General features: G+C 41.0%; 1 protein-coding gene across 2 annotated transcripts in view; it reads right to left on the reverse strand.

The window, feature by feature from the left end:
- glis2 (GLIS family zinc finger 2) overlaps positions 1-15722 on the reverse strand; it is a 30974-nt gene extending 15252 nt beyond the window's left edge. For both annotated transcript variants that reach the window (XM_023349105.1, XM_005809282.2), the window contains exon 1: positions 14928-15722. The gene's annotated coding sequence lies outside the window, so the exon portion shown is untranslated. The remainder of the gene's footprint in view (positions 1-14927) is intronic.
- Between the last annotated feature and the right edge of the window lie 4289 nt (positions 15723-20011).

Consider the following 20011-nt stretch of genomic DNA (forward strand, 5'->3'; position numbering starts at 1 on the left):
TTTCTACTGTTGTCATTAAATTAAACCTGCAAACGTCTTTTTTCAGCCCCGCTGCAAACATACTGAATCTTAGACGGTATTATGTAATATCAGAATGCATGCAGCCCCCGGGGAAGGGCTTTTGAGGGAAAACAGTTTGTGGAGCCCCGGAATACAGAGGAAAAGACATTTGCATTAGCGCAGTCCAAAACAGCCACCAGTTCTCTCAGGATTTTCTATAAGAAAAGCAGGAATAAATTAGCACAAAATGGAGCAAATGGGGGCAAAAGAAGGATCAAAAGGAGAAAAAGTGAGTAAAAGAAGGGAAGAAAAGGGAGGGATAGGTTTAGTAAAGTAAGAAAATAGTGCAACAGGAAGCTTCTGAGAGAGCTACCGATGGCCTGCAGCCAGAGCTTTCAGACACGGAGGAATTCCAGGCAGAAGGCAGGGAAGGAGAGAAGGTGCCAGGAGGGAGGGAGCAGCCGAACAAGGAGGGCGGGTCGCGCTTGTGGTTTGTTGTCAAAGGGAGACCACAGCAAGAGAAAGAAGGAGAGCATGCTTAATGCAGCTGACTGCATTTAAGACGTGTTGAATTGGTCCAGCAGTATGTCAGTAAGAAAGAAAAAATAACATTTGTTATGATACTGCATAGTTTCATGACAGATTGACAAACTTCATAAATTTTAGATTTTGGGTTGAATGTTAATACTATTTAATAAAATGAAAATAAAATGTCAATTTGAAATTATTGAATAGAAAAACACTCTAGAAAACAGATGAAACGCAGCACAGTCTTCTTAAAACGCCCCAGATTGAGTCAGTAAGGAATTATTTTACACAACATTATTTTATATCATTAAATATTCTTTTTAGGTTTTATGTGTATTTTTACATAGTCATTTAAAGCACCCAGTTCATAAAAATGTGGCACGACGCGGTGGCCTGAGTGATGGATGGATGGATGGATGGTTTGGCAAGAGTTTTTTGATCTTTGTGCTTCTTTTATTCGCCAGGTCATTAGAAAAAGAACACTGTGCTCTCAGGAGAGAACATGATCAGAAAGAAATCAGTTCTGCAATAAAACATTCTTCCGAGATGCTTTGACGGAACAAATTTATAGAAAAGGCAAATTTAGCTGGAAAACGCTGCTGCACAGGGGAAAACTCCCCTAGCTGCACTTAATTTGCTTGTCTCTCTCTGGCCCTTCATAGTGAACATGCTGTCCAACACAAGTGCAGACTGAGAGGACATGCGATCACGTGTCTTTTCATTCTCTGGTCTGATCAGATGGTCTTCATGGAATAGCCAAATCTATAGTGCCACTCAAAAATATTCATGCCCATGTAACTTTTTTATTTCGATTTTATTCAAAAATCTTTAAGAAAAAAAAATTGGTGTAAGGATGTTCTCAGGTCAAGTGAGACAAAAACTCGCCTACATCTAAAATGCCATGTTTGGTAGAAAAACTAACACAGCGACGCGTGGTGGCAGCATCATGCTGATTGGATGGCTTTTCGTAGCAGATGAAAGCTAGATACAGAGCAACTTTTGGAATAAAATTTCTTCCGCAACACAGTATGTGGCATTTCAGGACAGCATCCACAGGAGAATGATCCCATCCATCAACGTGTGCAGCACTTTGCACAGTGGTTACAAGGGCTTTGAAGATTAGCGGTGAGTAATGTTACAATAACGCGGGGCGTTTCACAACATCCCAATTTTACAAGGTGGCGAACGGCAGGATGCAGTTAGCGCAGCATGAGTAAGAGAAGAAAGAAGAAGAGAAGCCATCCCCAAACTGCTTTATTTTAACCTCCTGTAACGCCGATGGGCCTCTCCACCTCCAGCGGTGAACACAATCCCTCCAACCCTTACTCCTCATCTTTCATCTCTGTTCTCCCACACTTCCATGTAAAAAAAAACCCCAAAACAATCTGCCTCATCTCTGCTCCCTCTTGACTTCCTCTTCACTTTCTCAGGCTATATTCCCATTCCCTTCTATTGCTCTCTTCTTTTCCTCTTCTTCACAAACTCCCACCACGTCTATCGCTGCCGTCTGTTTTCCACAGACACACTTACACACCAACCTCCTCTCGCTCTCAATCAAAATCTGTGGGCTCTCCCCCCGCAGGCAGTGATGCAATCCACCGACTCCTGCGTGCAATCTCAGGGTCTGGAGTTGGCTCGGCAGCCAAGCAGGGGCGTTTCCACAGCACGCTCGGCAGGAAAGCAACAGGAGGGGAAAAGATGGGAGGCGAGAGAAAAGAGGGAACACAGCCAGTGTGAGAAAGAGCAAAAGAGAGTCTGAAGCTGTGCGAGCTCATAGTGGGAGATCTGGACAAAAAAGTACCGTCATAAAAAGTTTACAGTTTGTGCTGCTTCTTTAGAAGTAAATGTCTGGCAAACCTGACTTTGTTTTGTGCAAGCGGGATGGTGTGTGTGGTTGTTGTAAATTGCTTTAAATGTTCTGGAAGGAGCTTTGGAAAGAACATGACTCTCGATGATCAAATAGCACAACATCTCAGCTCTTGGTCCTCTCATCAGCCCACAGGCCAGCTGTGTCTGTTTTGCTGGGATTGCTGGAACTGGATTTCGGAAGTGACAGCTCTTCGCTACTCCCACACTGATCACTGTCATTCCTGCTGACTCACACCACATTAGCATTACTGCCTCAAGAAATGCAAGTAACAGTAATATATTATTATTATTATTATTATATTCCAATAAAACTTGTCAGAAACTGCAAAATACATGCCTGTTTAGAATAATAAGAACAAACAATATGGATTCTCGAGTGTCATAAATTTTCCAGTAACACCAGAAAATTGATCTAGAAATGTTGCTGGTCAACTAAAAAAATCACTAGTGGGATCTGAAAAGTTAATAAGTTAGTAGCTTTTCTTGAACTTCCAAAAGAGGGAGAATGGCACATCAGTCAAGAGGCATTTCAAAATTAGAGTACCAATGAAAAATGCAAAAATAATACAAGTTAAAAAAAGCATATATTTTTTTGTTTGGAGCAAAAATCTAAACTGAATGACATGTTGATGTGGCCACATCACCCCAAATATTGAAGCATAGTACTGGCTGCATCATTCTGAGCAGAGTTTCTTTTACGGCAAGAAAGCTGGCCAGAGCTCATGGGAAAATATATGAGGCTCCATATAAGGAAAATACCAGACGAAATGCCATCGGAGGCTTCAAAAGGTCTAAGACCATGACACTCAGTCCTCTCTTCAGCTCACAAACCAGCTGTGTCTGTTTTACTGGGATTGCTGAAAGTGGAGTTTGGAAGTAACACCTCTCTGCTGCTCCCTCACTCTCTGTCTGATTAAAAAATGTCCTTTTCTCCCCATTACGTTGTTGGGGCTGGGCAAATAACATGTATTAGCACAGTGTGCGTACACAGAGGTACGCCACATTCTTTTAACGCCGGAGGTGTGTTCACTAAAAGAGTGGCCTTATCGAAGAAAATGGGCTTGATACATGTTGAGCGGCAGATCGCAGACCTTTAAAGGGCTCTAAATCTTCTTAAGCTGTTTCATTTGAAATGGTTTGCGACATGCAAAGCACGTACAAGCTCACTTTGCCAGATTTATAGCAAGAGATCTCCACTGAAAGACGCAGAAATGAGTTTTAAGTCAGGTCAGGAATGCAAAGCACAGACACCTGCCTCAATCTTTGAAATACCAGGCTCACTCTACACACAAAAAAAATCCCAACAGACCACTCCCAAACACCTAAGTAGAGTTTATAGGTTTAAAAATGATGGCTAGTGAACTTGCAGTGTATGAAACCACCTCTGCAGCCCTTAGAACACAGTAAATACTGTATCTAAACAGATTCAGCCAACCTGCAGCACTGACTCTGTGGAGTTCAGGCTAGTTCAGAATACTGTAGCTGCGCTCCAACTTTGGGAGGGGCGAAGTCTGTCTCACAGTCATTTCCTGAACGGGAATATTATGGCACCACACGCATGAGAAACAAACCCCTTTCACACCGACATGCCGACCTGAGATGCTCTCCTTTCGCTTGCAACTCAATAAAGCAAGTGAGCACAGGGAAATCTCAAGGAAGCGGGTCTTTTTTTTTAATTCAATAGCTGCAGTAATATGATCTCAGCTGCACCTTTATGCAACACGGCCTCCGGGAGGCTGAGGCTGCGGCCAAAGCGAGGCGTGAGGTGGGGAAGCTCATCTCTGCAGAGTTGAAACTTTTCAGCCTTTTCCACTGTGGATTTTGGATTGTCACTCCAACTTGTTAAGAAGTCAGATTTAAGTAAAAACAAAACAAAAAAAAAAGTCAAGCATTTTCAACTTTTCAAACACAAATAATGTGCTTAGAGTTTTCAACTCTTCATTCAAAGTTCAAATATTTTCAGTGAATTCCTGCACCTCCACCCATACCTGTACCTCGGATCTCTGCTGGAGACTGACACCTGTGAAGTCTTCCAGAGCGGTTGTGGTTTGAACCCAGCACATTTGTTCAAAATGTTTTCATATTTTGTTGATTCACAAACAGTCGCAATTTATTTTTGTTCTCAGAAGTTGATGATCGACAGACACACGGTATCATATTCCAAAGTGGAAAGAAAAGGGAAAACATGGATTTTAATTAAAAGCATAAATCTAAAATGTGTGGCATTCATTTAGTCAGAACCCTTGAGTCAAAACTTTGAAGAACCAGTTTTAGCTGCAAGTCTTTGGGGTTTGTTGTTTTTTGTTTTTTTTTTGCAACACATCTTTGAGAAATAGCTCCAAAAAGGCAGGACTAGATGGAGAGCATCTTTGAACATCAATTTTTAAGTCCTGCCACATGTTCTTAATTGACTTTATTTCCGGCCTTTGACTGGGCCATTCTAATGTGTCTAAACCATGTTATTGTAACTCTGACTGAATGCTAACAATTGTTGTTCTGCTGGAAGATGACTCCCTGCTTGAGTCTCAAAGGTTATGCAGTTTCAAACTCCACGATTGCCCTATATTTATATTGTTTGTTGAAGAACTTTGTTACTTTCTTCCATTACGAAAGGACTTACTTAATGGAACCATAGAGTTATGTGAACGATGATCAATGAAGTTAATTCTTACAACAACAAAAACCAAAACTGACTAACAATACTGCTTTAAACTGAAACTCTAGCACAATTATGCACTACTTTGTGTGCATAAAATGCGTTACAAGTTAGAATTGCAACATACTAAAATGAAACAGCATCATAATGTGAGTCCATGTGCTCACAGAGGAGGAGGAACAGGGCAGCGCTTCAGCTCTCCAAACTAAAGCATTTTGAAAGGAGGAAAAGGAAGAAATACAAAAACAGAAGAGAGCAATTAGTAGCATAGGAGATGTGTGCTTTTGTGAGTGATATGAGGCCAAGATTCCTGCTGCTGCTTTAAACTTGGGTGTGCCCCTCAGATTGTCTTTGTTTGAGCCCCATGTCTGTCTCATATGATCACACATTTACGCACAAAGCTCATGTTGTCTTTTCCTCATTAGGTCTGTCTGACTTAACCGTAGCAGTTGTTTTCGCTGAACAACCCTCTGCCCACTGTCGCCTCCACCATTGGCAAAGGAACAAGGTCAGGCCGTCTTTCTCTTTTTTCTTTTTCTTCTCTTTGTTTTTATCCCTCTTCTCTTTTTTCCCCTTGCTGTATTCCTATATTCTGGCTCCTCTATAAGTGCCATGCTCCACCCTCCAGCTTTCATCTTTTGTGGCTCCGTCCAAGAGAGCGAAACGGCAAAAAGAGACCAGAGACAAGACAGATGCGAAGGGACAGATGGGGGACGGTTGAGATGGCGACAGACATGGTTTGAGCATAATGCTGCAAAACGGAGCACCACTTAAATTCTTGATTTAAATTTGTTGACACTTCCAATTTGTGTGATCTCCTGGAAATGAGCAAGCAGAAGAATCTGGTGCTGATTCCTGGTTTCCTCTTGGTGAAACATCAAAGCCCAATAAATACAATCGTACAGGAAATGAAAAACTTTGAAACTTTGAGAGTGTGAATATTTTACCCAAAATGATTCAGACCCTGTTGCCCTAAGGTCATTAATTTGGACTAAAACAAGGACAGTCTTAGGGTAACAGCAACCAGACAGCACTGAAGCTGATTTACAGTTGACATTAAATTACACAAGTTGGGTAAAAATAGTTCTGTTTTATAGAATAGGCTAGAAAATTGGGAACTGTGATATTTTTTGATGACTTTTCTTCAAATTCACAAATTTCAAAGCAGTACTAGCAGTTGGTAGACTTGCCTCTTAAATTGTATGACTTAGACAGGATATTTTACTTATACGTCAACAAGCTTCTCACAATTACAATTGGCCACTCCAAAGGCTTGATCTCATTGCCTCTAAACACTTTTCATCTAGAGTGGTGGTATACTTTCAACCATTGCCCACTTGGCTGATCTACTTGTGCTAAAGCTTGAACTTTTTCACAGATGTCTTAAAATGTTGCTTCAGTGTTTCCAATTAGAGCTCTTTTTTATGATGTCATCTATTTTGTGAAGTGCACCAGTCCCTCATGCAGCAAAACATGCACACATGATGACGGTATCACTATACTTCACAGGGGGGATGAGGATCTTTGGTTTTTATACTGATTGTACAGATATATGAATGTTAGATTAATCAGTCTACAGGACATGTCTTCATAATGAAGGTCTTTGTCCCTGAGCTTGTTTTGAAAGCATCTTCTGAAGGTCTTTCACTGTTGTGCTTATTTTGCACAAGAACATGTTAATCTCTGGGACACCAGAAAGGTTTTCGTCCTGAACAGTATAATTGCTGGACATTCCCATGGTGTTTATGTTTGCATATAACTATTGGAGCTGAAGAATGTGGCACCTTTGGGCATCTGGAAGTTTTATCCAGGATGGAGATCCACAACTCTCTTCTCTTTCCTTTGATTTGTCCATTATGTCAAACAAGAAGCAATGTGTTTGAGGTGTTGAATTAAAATGCCTCAACAGATCCGATCCAGTCAGAAGCTTACACAGCCAAGAGATCATCTGGAGTTTTTAATAAAGGTGTAATAAATTGAATGTCAGTAAACTTCTGAGTCTCTTAATGTTCTGGCTTTCAGCAACAAGAAATAATGTAGGTGATCTATACTGACCTAAAAGAGGAATCGCTTAGTCAGATTAATGTCACAGTGAGAAGAAGAAAAAAAAGAGAGAGATTACACAGTGTGTATGTACATATCTGGTTTCAACTGTACCTTTAGCAACCAAAATGAAAACAGTAAGGCTGCTTCTTAGAGCATCTTAAACCAGAACACGTCTCAAAATGCAACCTCAACCTTAAAACGCTTCCAAATTACATAAGGCTACTTTTCAAGCAAACGTCAGTACATATGAAATAAATTAGTGCTGGAAACGTATCCAAACCACCACGGAGAAGGTAAACACTCACAGGCCAGGCTTTTCTTTTCTTTTTTTTTTAACTTCCTCCCTCTTTTACAGCTTCTATAGGATGGACAACCTCTTATATAATTTATCCGTTGCTTGTGAAGCTGCTACAGGGCAGGGGGCAAGGGGGGGAGGGGGCTTATGGAAAAAGAAAAATTCAAAGGAGTGAAAGAGAGGTGGAGAGATGGAGTCTGAATTGGGGATGAAGGAGAAGACAGAAGAAGGAGGGGGCAAAGTCTGGAAGCTAGCTGACAGGAATGGATATGCCCAGACAGAAAGCCAGGGCCCAGGCCCAGACTTGAGCCTTATTTGAGTCTCCAAAATACCTCGCCCATCTCTCCGTCATCCCCCTGTCTTAAAAAAAAAAAAAAAAACACCATCAATCCCACTCCCCTTCTCTGCCTTCCAGTGAGTAATTCCTCACTCGTGCTTACAGACAGAGCTCCTCTTCATCTGACTCTTCTTTCTCTTCTCTTCAAACAAGAAATCATGCACATACATACCTTAGCCATACTGTACTGCCAATAGCTACTTAGGGTATGCAAGAGAATCCAGGGAGTTAACCAAGCGAGTAAATAACACAAACCAGCTGTGTTTCTGCTGAATGTGCAGTTTTGGACTCGAGCTTCACGACATATAAAATCAGTAAAACTACATCTGCTCCTGCTGTCACTTAGTGCCTTGGTGGTGGAGGATTCCTACCACGTAGACTTTTTCATGTCGTTTAATAGAGCGACACAGGGTAGCATGTAACTGGTTTTTGCAGTTTCTTTACAAAGACGAATCAGAAAGGTTTTGCATGCGTTTATGCTAAGCCCCTTGGCACTGACACCCTTAAATGAAGTCAAGTGCAGCCAACTGCCTTCAGAAGTCACCTGGAAAACAGAGTCCACCTGTGTGTATTTTAATCTCAGTGTAAACACAGCTGTCTGTGGCCTCAGAAAAGGCCTCAGATTTTGTCGAAAAGCGTTGGTGAACGGACAAATGTGAAAGTTGCTCTGGTCAGAGGAGACCAAAATTTTAAAACTTTCTGGAATGCATGCAAAACTAACACTGAGTGCTCTGTCTTCATGGTGAAAGATGGTGCTGGAGCTCATGGAGCTCATATTTGATGGGAAGACAGGTGGAGCTAAATAAATAATGATCTTGGAAGAAAACTTTTGTTCCAGTAAGAAAAACACCCTAAATATACAGCCAGAGGTACAAAGGAATAGCTTAGATTAAAGCATATTGATGTGTTAAATGACCTACTTAAAGTTGAGACCTAAATCCAATTGAGAATCAAGATTATAAAATTGATGTTCAAATGTCTTCACCATCCGGTGAAGACACCCCAGAAGACTTTCAGCTGTAGTTGTAGTAAAAGGTAGCTAAAAGGCAACCTCCACAAAATCAAATGAAATTATATGGACATAATTCCACACAATAGATGAAAAATTAAAGGATTGTGAATTCTTCTTCAAGCCACTATATGTTGTTTTTGGTATGATGTCAAATCAAATGCTGAAAAGGTTTAGGGGGTATAAACATTTTTGCAAAGCTCTGAATAGTCCAAGAAACTAACCAGAAACATTCTTCTTGGTCAGCTCTTTCGCACTAAAGTTATGCTTTTATGTCTTAATTTTCCTCTTTTCCTCTTTATTCAACTGCTTCCCTTCAAGAGCACGTTGTTCCAGACATGTTCTGCATATTGTCTGAAGAGGTTTGCAAGCTGAAATCCTCTCACGAGGGAATCATTGAGTTGGGAGTGCAGAAGGCACTTTACAGAAAATGAGAAGAGGCTGGGTGGGGTATTTGGACTCGAGCACTGAGTTCTCTGTGTTTATTTTGGAAATGCAGCCCAGCAGACCTGAAGCTGAAGAACTGATCCCTGATCTTTGCTGCTATAAGAGCAAGAAGGAAGCATTCGTTTTCAATGTTCAATACAGGTGATTTAAAGCGAAAGAGCTGTTTCCTATAGGGAGCCTTTTGACCCACCATGGGGACCCAGGAGCTGTCTGCTCTGAGAGGAAACAGTGAGGTGGTGAGGTGATTAGTGGTTACAGTTTAACTGGAGAAAAATGTACGGTGCGTGAGCCACGCCAGCCAGGCGACAAGGAGGTATGCACTAGTGTCTTTCAGCTTCCAAGTGAGCGTGAGTCAAGCTCTGCGCTGCATCCGTTCTGTCTATTTTTACTGTGTGGGTCCATGGAGCCGACCATCGCCCCACAAACACATCCCATAACCCACCAATGATGACTCTGTCACTCCAGTGGCACGTGACAATAATGATACATAAGAGCATTTATGGAAAAATACATGACATTAAGAGCCTTGTAGAGTCATATCCACTTTTACCTTTGATTCAGTCTGAATCAGCTCCGTTTCAGGTGAATTTTAGTTGAGTCACACTGACACTCTCAAACTTGAGGTTTCTATTTGCAACGGCAAGCATGAATTAGCAATCTGCAGCAACAGAAACCAGTTCAGGTATCTCATTCAAAGTCAATAATACGCCCTTAAAGCAGGCATAAGCATAGTGACTCCATGCAATACACACTGAGCTTTAAACCTCTTCACATCATCTGGAAATGCAAACTCAAGTCAAACAGTTTGGAGTGAATTGTGATGTGGATACAAGAGTCAGAATTTAACCAAACCACAGTTGCATTGCAGTCGCAAAGCTTTTCATCTTAATATTAATAACTGTTTTCGTGTGCAATCACAAGATATCCAGCTCTGTCATGGGGAATCTAAAATAACACACTCTGCATCCCTGTGAAGCCTGATGCAAGTGTGTATCAGGTGCCTCGTTTTCACAGCATGCCGCCTCATTCACTGACCACCATAATCCTCTCTCCCCTGCTGCTCAGTTGCCTTTCAGCTTGACCGTAATCCGCAGCAGCTATGGCACCCCGCTGCAGTATGAATTCAAGCACTCAAAGTAGCTTCAGAAGTTTGAACAAGTTAGCATCTCATTCACCGATTGTGATGTCCACAGCTGCTCTGATTGACTGGTAAACATGCTGCTGTGGACTCACACGTAGGCCTGTCACGATAAACAATAAATCAATTAATCATACGATAAATTAAAACTATCGACCTCATTTTAATTATCGGCTTTATCGTCTCTTCCGGCCTTTTTCTCTTTCTGTTGATGACACTGAACGAAAAAAGGCTCAACTCAGGTGCTCTCCACTGACCCTCTCTTCCTCATATCCTTAGTGTAATGCCCAGCACACACAACACGATATTAGAGTTGTCGGTCCATTTTCAATACCTGAGAGACCACACATGAGCCGACAGAAATCCTAGGTATAAAGGTTCGTTCGGGTTCGATCCTGCCTTGTGGTGTCCAACAATGGGCACAAAATAATGGCTACAATTCCAGTTAACTAATTTTAAAACCGGGCATTAATCAATGCTTTACATACCTGCAATGCATGTGGCTATTGTCAGTCCTGGCTGAATGAAAATCATTATAACCTATTTACGTCACGTTAACGAAGAACAGCTGATTGGCTACCTATCAAATTCAACAGGCTGTGTTAACTCTCCCAGTCGGGGAAAACCCCTGATTTAGATCGGAGCGGCCACGATGATCTACCGTAACACACCACACACTACAGGATGATCGGTTACGAAATCGCAAGCGACAATCTTAGAAAAACCAGTTCTAAGATTGTCGTAAGGGGAAAATCTGGGCAAAAAAAACCCCAGTGTTGTGTGAACTATTGCATCAGGTAGTTGGATGTGCTCATTTTCTCTATTTAAACCTAATTATTGCTATAGGGCAACATAGAATACAGACTTCATAATCTGCACTCTTTTGGTTGTATTTATTTCCACTTTGGCTTTATGTTGTTTAGTTTTTATTCAAGTACATTTTTTGTTAATGGAGACTGAGAATCCATTTTATTTTTGTTTTTGGTTGTTTTGTTTATCAGTTGCAGTCTTAAGTATTCTTTTGAAAATAATGTGTATCTATCTTTGGCAGGAAATCGCATGCATTATTATGTCATTTCCATTAATTCAGTGTAAAAAGATCTTCAAACAACATTATCGTTTATCGCAATAATTTTTGAGACAATTAATCGCTCAGCAAAATTTGTTATCGTGACAGGCCTACTCACACGCGCTCTGTGTGAAAACTTTGTAGGCTCTGGGTCAAAGTATAAATCCTGAGGAAGTAATAACAAGTATTGGACCGGGTTCTACGTTAAGCTTCAAAAGGCGAAAAGAAGAAACTGGAGCAACAGGCAAAACAAATAGACAAATTGAAAACAGCATTAAATCCCAAACAAGCTGTTTATCATCTAAGCAAAAGACTTTAGCCTTAAAAACTCTAAAGCTGCCCATAAATCAGCCTTTCTTGTTGTTTTCTGTCAGGCAATGACATTTTTATGACTTCTAATGGCAAAGGCAAAAAGGTTTTTTGCTTTTGAAAGTGACACGATAATTGAGATGCACTGGCAGAGCCATTCACAACATTCCTTAATGTCTTCTTAAAAGATCTTGGAGGTTATGATTGAAAAAAGTGACGTGGTAAAGCAGAAGAATTTCACTTGTGCTGAACTAGAGGATGTAATGTGCTGTTCTTGAAGACAGAGGCAGATCCTCAACTCACGGTACGATTCTTACTGATGCTGCCTGCAGCCCAATAACCACAAAACTCTATCTGCTTTGAAAACACTTATCTTCCACACCACAAATATGCCCCGTTTTAAATTTGCAAGGAAACACCAAAGATGAAAACAAGAAAGAAAAGAGAAAGAGCTGGGGAGAAATTTCCTGATGGCTTCCAACATTACTGATATTACAGGACTGAAGACGTTTTTATGGGCCACGATAAAGATGCAGCTTCCGTCAATAAAAATAAAGCTTTAGGTTGTGAAGGAGGAATCAAGTCATGGCTACCTATGTGCAGATGTTGTGGAGAAGCATTCTTCTTGACTGACTCCTCCATCTGTGAGGTGAGGAGTGGATCGTTCAACAGGACTACACTGCAGTTAAACCACAATAACATCTCTCCTGCTGCCTGGAAACACTTGTCCACAAGAAGCCACTAACTGGGTCCGTTTTGTTGATAGTTTTTGCTCTTTTTCAGCTGAAATGTTTCCCACTCATTTTTTTTCTCTTCCTCCGTTTCTTCCTTATTTTGAAGCTTTACTCGACCCAGTTGTGATCCAGCAGTGTGAAACTTGAATACTTTTTCCCCGGTCCTAAAGTACTGATCAGGAGTGTATTAGATGTTTCCCCATCTTCTCTTTACTGATCACCTTTTGCTCTCTAACGCAGGAAATTACCCAGAGAGTTCACCTTTGTCGATCCAAAAAAACAACAGCAGCTGTTCAGCCCCTTTACAGTTTTGGACCCCAAGTGAATGATGTCATACAGTGGTAGCAAGGGGCGCAAGCTATAGGCGGATGGAAAATTAAAGAAGGGGGTTGATAGCGATGCCCGTGGTTTTAATTTTCAGGGACTGACATGGTGGAAAGCGTTTATCCACAAGTACATGAAGTGGAGTGATTCAATTCTCTTCCAGAGCATCTGCATGAAGATAACTCTCTGTTCAACATGAATAGACCCACAGCAGAACCAGTATTCACCTAGCAGGGTGTATATAGAAAGAACTGGACAGAGACCTGGTCAACATACGGTTGAGTCTGTACTGAGGGCAAGAAAATATTAATCAGTTAAAGCTGTAAGCTAAAATACACACATGCATCCTTGATTGTAGACAGAGATGCACAGCTGGAACTTCATGGACATCTGGATTATCAGTAGAGTTTAGAGTGAGCAGTGTCCACTTCGTGACCAGTGGTTATAGATGTTTGTCTGTCTGACCCCAGACTTTCTCTTGGATGAATGTTAAGGCTGACCTGCAGCTGAACTGTTCATCATCTGATTGGCTAAACAATGGCCAGAGCAGGCTGTTGATGTGTGGATCTCCTCTGTTATGAGTTCAGGGAAGGTTTCAGGATGAAACAAAAGAAAGACTTGCAATAAGGAGGGTGGAATCTCTTTCACAGCTTCTGTTTTATAGGACTGACCCAGTACACCGATACCTCATGAGCCTACATGTCTCTGCATGAAAAACACCCAACACACACCTTGGAAATATTATAATCATTCTTCATCTGATCCCCTCCTATGTGCCTCCGATGTGCATTGTGACCTTTTTAATGATCAGACCCGATTCCCCTTCGGCCCTTGCCTTGTTAGGTCTGCCTTGGCAGCGCTCGGCTCTCTCCCCTGGCAGCTCCAGGAACAATAGACCCATGAGAGGCAGCCAATTGGGAGAAGGTCCATCGTAAAATAAGTCCCTGTGTGCTGCACAATTAGGCGTAGGAACAGAGCAATTGCTTAATTGGATGAAAATAGCTCTTTATTTATGCTTCTCTTTCTGTGCCCATCCTTGCCCCCTGTACTGCCTCCTCTAGCTTGGCACTGAGCTGAACAGCTATGATAAAGAGATCCCAGTCATACAATTATGAAGATTGAGTCAGTAGAGAGCCTCATGGTATGATAACCTTTAGTAAAAATTCAATGGTAATTAGGCCAAAAAGGTCAAGATAACATGTTAAGAATGTTTTACTTTTTGGTATTTTGCTTTTTGTAGCGTAGCAAAAAAGTGTGTTTGATTTGCTTTGTGAGTCAAAACTTTAATCTTGGAAGAACATCAAGGAGTTGAGCTCCTTCTTTAAAATGGAAAGACAGATGAGGTTTGCTAACTGTAGCTAATAATATAATTTATGGAAAAAACATAAATAAATAAAGTATATATTCTATATTTTAGCAATTTACAAGGTTATTTTTTCTTAAATTAGGTCCCCCTATCTATTTCCAAATGCAGCCAAGATTTCAGCGGGTAGTGGCAGCATCATGCTGTGGGGGATGTTTTTTGCATTCTGGGTTAAAGAAGTTGGCCAGAGTTTATAGGAGGTTGACTGAAGCTAAATACAGGACAATCCTGTAAGAAAACCCATTACAGGCTCCAAATGACTTGAAACAAAGTTTGAGAATTGAGAAGAAATATGGAAAATGGCTCCAGCAAAGCTGCATGTCAGACAACATCCCTGGACCGTAACACTTTGTTTACCAATATATCACAAGCTTAAATCACAACCAGGAATCTGCAGACATTGAGCTCTTTATCAGATGTTGTGACAAGCATCAGAGAGCTCTGCAGAAACCTGTATCTGGCCAGGCTGTAAGTGATGAGCTCCACCATGGGCTATGTAGGGCGGGATTTGTGACACCGCTCTTAAAACGTCTCTCATGCGTCCCGGTGGAAGGCAAGGATGTTTACATCTGGAAAAAGGTTGGTCTAATGTTGAAAAGGGCAATGACACACACACGCGCACATATCTCTGGCTGAGACTCAACCACCGGCCTTGGAAGTGACAGTGCGGAGCACTCCCGGCGGAAGGACTTCGGTGCTGGAAAATAGGTCACTGCCCTGTTTAAATCAGTGCTTTTTCTCAGCCTAGACAGTGAACGCAACATGCACAAGTGACATGCAGGAAAATGTCGATCCTGGCTTACCTTTACAGCAAAAATGCCGTGGATATGGCCGAGATGTCTCCGGTCCAATCCACGCCTTTCCTCCGGAGCAAGAACTTCCCGAAGTCCTTACACGATCAAACTCCTCGTCAGTTCTGCCGCTTTTTTTTCGGTGGGATCGAAATATTCAGCTGACAGGTCTTTAGAGATTATTACTAAGTGTTTAATGAGGCGGTCTGTACTAAGACCATTGTCGGAGTTGTTTTCAAGCTTGAGGGGAAAAAAAATCACATAAGAACTCACCCCGGCGTGTGTGACAGCCGGTTGTTTAAATTCCAGCCAATCTATGGAATGACAGGGTGATGTTTTGCATGTTATATTACAGCTGGAAACCCATCAGAAAAGTGTAAACACCCGAATCCATAGCCTGGAAATGAAGAGCACTGGTTGTGCTATGCATCAAAAAGCGCAGAGAGGATTTCTTCCCAGATTCAAAGCGCATCGCTTAATGGCAACGCTGGTCTAATGGGGGGTTTCCTATGGGGTGGTCGGACCAGAGGGATGGCACGAAGTGGTCGAGAGGAAAAAGACGGGACGGGTTGGCGACAGGGTGTGGGGCTGGATGTGGGAGGATCGTCTCCCTTCTCGGTGCTTTTCCAGATGCCAACGTTAGCCCGGTTGGTTTTCTCTTTTAGCGCTCCGCGTCTCCTCTGCGTGTTTTCCTTCGGAGACGCTGCGTGTTGATGGTAGTTCTCCCCCACCGTCGTCTGACGCACACAGACATCCGCCCGGAGCCCAGCAGCCAGCCAGCCCGTCAGGACCAGCCCAGAGCCTGCCACCTCAGCGCATGCTTACTGCTCCGCCCATCCATCATGGGCAGTCCCCGGCTTTCCTCCAAGCCACCCCCCTCCCCACTCCTCTCCCAAAACGTCGGTCTGTCTGTCCGCACGGTCAGCCTTAGATCGCCAAAGAGCAAACACCGCATTTTTCAATGTTAGTCAGTGTGTACACAGTGAGCCTGCTCACCTCCTCTCACCAGCAACCTGTGTAATGCAAATCTGCATTACATAAGACAAAAAAGTTCAGAGAAGTAACAGTTGCCATACTGTTTGATTCTGCGTTAAGTAAAAACACAAGTAATGGATATTAAAACTGTACACTTATGTAATTAGAAATGTATCAGTTCTTATAAGACAGACTCGGAAGGCTAAAGTTAAATCAGATTGGATGGAAAAAGTCTGGAAACATCAGTTTTTACATCCTCCAGTATTTTCCAATTAAATTTAGGTCTGGCCTCCGACTGGGTCATTCTAACGCAATATGAATGTTTTGCTCTAAAATCATTCCATTGTGGAGCTGGTTGCATGTGAATAGTTATCTCAGTGGAAAGTGAACCTGCACCACAGTCAAGTCCTTTGCAGCCTTCACTGCAAGGTTCTCTAAGGATTGTCTATGTAGCTCCAATCTTTCAGCTGTCTTTTTTTTTTTTAATTAAATTAAACAACAACAATGGAAATAACAAGAAAATGAAAAAAACATATAAAATGTGACAACGTCTTTTAAGAATATATTTTTTATAACTAAATGAACTAATAATCACAACAGAGAAAGAAACAAATAAAAAACATATTGAGGCCAGGGTTTATTCTCAGAGAGAGCTTTGTTTGAGTTGTAAAAAACTGTCATAAACAGTCACCATATCCATTTTACTTTCTAGTCTCATAGTGAAAACAGATCTTCTACAGATGCATTAAAGACATAATATCCCTGATCCAGTGGAAATGACAAGGAAGGACCAAATAGCCACTTAATTAAGATTGCTCAATGGACCAGTACGGTGGGTGAAAGTTAACAAGTCCAACTTTCAAGTGGGATAATCTGAGTCTCTGATAGTTCTCAGAGGATTTGTTTCTATTTTCTGAAACTCTTTGAAAAACAGTAAGCCCAGAAAATGAGGAACAGGAGAACAGGACCAGTAGATACGAATCAGATGAAGAGTCATTCTTACATTTATCTCATGCTTTGGCTTCAGAAATGTGTACCTGGCTAAACTAAACTAAACTAAGATACTGTTTAAATCAAAGCAAACCCAACCACTGTAGCTCTGTCTGTATGTTTAAGGTTATTGTCCTGCTGGCAGGTGAACCTGTTACCTAATACTAAGTCTTGCAGTCTGTAGCAGGTTTTCTTCCAGGATTTAGCTCTATGATTCTTTCCAACAAGTCTGACCAGCTTGCCAGTGCCAGCTGAAGGGGAAAAAAACCCACAGCATCATGCTACCACGTGGTTCATTGTGGTCGTAGTGACGTCAGTTTTCTGCCACTCAGAGATCTTTGCATGTATGTCACAGCATTCAATTGTGGTTTCATCTGTCCAGAACAACCGATTCCACATGTTTGCTCTATCCCCAACATGTGGTAAACTTTAAGTGGGATTTCTTATAGGTTTCTTTCAACAATTGAATTATTCTTGCCCCCCATCAATGAATGCAGAATTGGAGAAATGCATGAATAATAGTTGGCAACGTATTATTCCAACCGGAGCTGTGGAGCTTCTCCAAGGACCTCTATGTTGCTTCTTTGATTATTTCAGTCCGTGCCTGGCCTGTCAGTTTAGGAGGACAGATATATCTTGCTAGGTTTTGCAGTGGTGCAATATTCTTCCTATTTTTTTTTACTATTGGTTATGTAACCCAACCCTGCTTTGTTATTGATCTGTCTGATGTGTTCCCTGGTCTTCAGGATGCTGTTTGTTCAAAATGCTCTTTAACAAACATCTGATGCCTTCGCAGAACCCAATGCGAAGATTCTTTTTTTTTTTCAGTATTGCAATTAATTCCAAAATACTTAATTTTGCAACTTAGACGTAAACTGTGATTGCAGTCATAGATAAAAATATTTTCCTTGCAAATTTGATGGCTTGTGGACCAGCTGTCTTTTTTTGTTTGTTGCTTTCTGACAACATATTATACTATTAAGTCTTCCTGCACCTGTCAATGACTTAATCCTGTAGACATTTATACATTTTTAAGTTATTTCATAAAATTATTAAAAAATAAATCACTGTCTAGAGTGTATTGCTCCAGCCATTTATCACTGGTTATTTAATTAAAGAGCTACTTCATTTAATTTCCACTTAATCTTGTTGATTTACTACACTGACAACATCAAAAGGGCACAGTTGTATGACTAGGACTTGGAGATGGAAGTGTTTTGTTTTGTTTTTTCAATTTTGCTTGCTGCGATTTCTTTTTCACGGAGACGTCCACATAAGATGACACCTTGAATGTGTCCGTAACACGTATAATACCTTTTTCCCACCCCAGGTAACAGGAGACACATGTAAAACTGTAAGTATTATATTTTCTCAGTATGATACTGTCAGTCCACAGCTGTTGGACCTTGTATTTGAAATCAACGCCCTAAGCTGCCCGTTTTTGGCCTCCCGCAAGTTCTCACCAGCTACCACTAGAGGGCGTCGAGAAACCTCAGATAACATTAAATCAATGGCTAGCTGTTGAAGCTAATTTTAGTGTTTCTTTTTAAGGTTCCATCGAAATAACTTTATTCATTACAAAACATAACTTATATCTTTTCAAAAAATCTTCTCTAAAGCAGACATTTAGATAGAAGGTTTATAAATGTGCTACTTATGTAACTGTCAAGATCACCACGCAGGAACCTTCAGGCCTCACACTTCCACCCTCTTAATAAAGAAAGATAGTTTATTTTGCTGATAAGTAAAACATGTTAAGAAATCCCTGTTGTCATCTTGAGTTTGACACTCATAAATGAAATTTCAGCATTTGGCATCTACACCTTTTGCGCAACATTTTGTATAACAGCTAAAATGTTCTAGTCTACAAAATGTTATTCTCTGCAACAAAAATGGAGTAGGGGTCTTTTGTCTCAACATGTTTTCTGTAGCTAAATGAATTTAATGAATGAGTACATCCGAGTCCGCTTCTGATTAAAGTCTCTCGATGATTGTCATCCTATTTACTATCAAATTGACTCCAAAACAAATATTTTGTCTTGTACCAAATATTATCCATATTATAATCTTTTAGAAGATTTACATTTTTCAATAAAAATCTCACTCTAAAAAAATTTCAAGAAAAGAGTCAAACTGTGCTGGCCTGCCATATTGTCAACATTCCAGTTACAAAATCATATGTCGTTAAATAGCCCACAGACAGCCCTTTGAGTGTAGAGTCCACACCTTCACTTGACATGATAACTAGTAATAAGTAATCGATTTCTATTTCTGTCGAATTTTAGTTCTTATAGGTTGGATTACAATAAGTAGCCTCAATCAATTTCAAGCAAATGATGCCAATCCAAAGAATTTAGAAACTTATTTTTGATTTCTTCAAGCTTTAAAACCTGCTGTGTTTTTATCTCAGTTTTCTGCACTCACTTTTTGTTGCATTAAACGAGTGATCATTCGGTGCGGTGCTCTTATGCAAATCCTTGCAGGACTTAACTAGCTTGCGCGGCCTTGCATCTGTTGAACCTGTTAAATCGGGTTGGTATTTACCCTGCCACCTACGCGTTATCACCGTACAGCCGGTGCGGTGTGTCAGACAGCAGCAGCAGCAGTGTGTCCCTGAACGCCCTCCCTTCTGGTGGGTGCGCTGTTGCTGTGCAGCGCTGCCAGCTGGTCAGCTGATCGCTGTTGTTCTCTTATCGCAGCTGTTGGAGTGTCCGCCCCTGAAGAGGCTTCTCCCGCTTTTTATTTACCTAATCGCCAGGGCGCAGGTGGTATGGAGCACCGTGAGTGACACCATTCAACAATGGGCAAATATTATTTTTGAGTTGATTTTTTTTTTTTTTTAAATAACCCCAAAACATTGATTATGTGTTTGTCAAAATATAACAAAAAGCTATTATTACTATCTCACTACTAATGCTGCACTTCGGCATGCGCAGCGAAAAATAAAATCTTTTTAAAATTACTATATATTTTCATAGTTATGTGCAACCCAACACATTAGAACATCATTAAAAATATATTTTATTTCAATAATTCAATTACAAATGTCAAATTTCATGTCCTCGATTTACTACACTGATCATTCTTAAGTGTTAATTTAGATGATTAGTAAGGCCTATAGAAAGTAAACA

This window comes from Xiphophorus maculatus, chromosome 16 (assembly GCF_002775205.1).
Source record: "Xiphophorus maculatus strain JP 163 A chromosome 16, X_maculatus-5.0-male, whole genome shotgun sequence".
NCBI lineage: Eukaryota > Metazoa > Chordata > Actinopteri > Cyprinodontiformes > Poeciliidae > Xiphophorus > Xiphophorus maculatus.